Here is a 1,146-nt window from a genome sequence, read left to right on the forward strand (position 1 = left end):
AAATAAAGCTCCATAAATCTGATTAGAAACCAGAGAAGAAGAAGCTCCTCAGTCAGTGATCAGTGATAGCTGTTCGTCAGTGGTTCATTTCAAACATGGGCCAAAAAAAACGGAAAAAATGGAGCTCAAGTTGAAGCCCACAGTTAAACTCACTGTATCCATGGCAACATATTTCTGTTTGTTGGAAAAGTTTGGTTTATATCTGTTTCCATCACTGCATGTCGCCTGCAGCTGATCTGATGTAAACAAACCTGACAGTAACTCATTTGACTGACAGCTGACACATAATGATGTGGTGTTGAAGGGGGGGAGGGGGTGTCTGTGTGTTTGATTTAGTTGTATTTGCAGCAGATTTACTGAGTGAAGGTGAGTTGCTGAGAGTTTGAACTACACATCCATGGTCTGTACAGACTCTACAACAGGGGGTGAGCTCCTGGTAGCTCACGAGCCACCTGTTGGAGACCCCTGCAATAGACAGAGTCTGGGCTTGACCAGACTCCAGCACTGACTATAGTCATGAATGTGACAACAGATGAGAGACCCTGTCTGTCCCTCAGCTAACAGACTGTCTGTGTGTTGATGTTGCAGCCAGCAGGACTCACAGACTCCAGCTCCTCCGTCTCGGCCATGCTGTACCTGCCAGGCTCACCTGGTTTGGACTCGGCCTCGTTTCGGCGAACTCAACGACAGACAGCGAACAGAGAGCTACGTCAGTGCTCTGCGCAGTGTAAGTCAAGACCAGAACCCACACTGTTTGTTACTGAATGAATGGATATGATTGTTCTCTTATTACCTGCTGTGTTACCTTCAGGTTCTGAGAGAGGACAGTGTGTGTCTCAGCGTCAGTGATGGAAGTCTGCTTCCTGTGTTTGCTCGTATGCTCGGAGCCAAGAAGGTACTGTGCTGTGATCATGTGAGCACATAGTGTAGCTTTACAAATCACCACACTCAGACTCGCTTAATGACTTGTCTTTTTATTCACTCGGCCTCTGCTCAGGTCTTCGGTTTGGAAAACTCCAGAATGTCCAAACAGGTTATTGAGCAGGTAAATGACAACTATCTAAAGCGCTACCTCACCTGTCCTGATCTCAACATTAGAACACGACCTCCAGAGGCAGGAGAACAGCTGATACTACTCATTTTTCT

General features: G+C 46.6%; 1 long non-coding RNA gene across 1 annotated transcript; it reads left to right on the forward strand.

Annotated features, from left to right (window-relative positions):
• The first annotated feature begins 354 nt into the window (after positions 1 to 354).
• LOC111671495 (uncharacterized) lies at positions 355 to 1,047 on the forward strand. Its single transcript, XR_002761949.2, has 3 exons — positions 355 to 727; positions 812 to 895; positions 998 to 1,047. It is a non-coding gene; the product is annotated as an uncharacterized LOC111671495 (long non-coding RNA).
• Positions 1,048 to 1,146: the final 99 nt, after the last annotated feature.

The sequence above is a fragment of the Seriola lalandi genome, unplaced genomic scaffold (genome assembly GCF_002814215.2).
Source record: "Seriola lalandi dorsalis isolate HSWRI2012SDOR001 ecotype SW California unplaced genomic scaffold, Sedor1 jcf7180002007067, whole genome shotgun sequence".
Classification (NCBI taxonomy): Eukaryota; Metazoa; Chordata; class Actinopteri; order Carangiformes; family Carangidae; genus Seriola; species Seriola lalandi.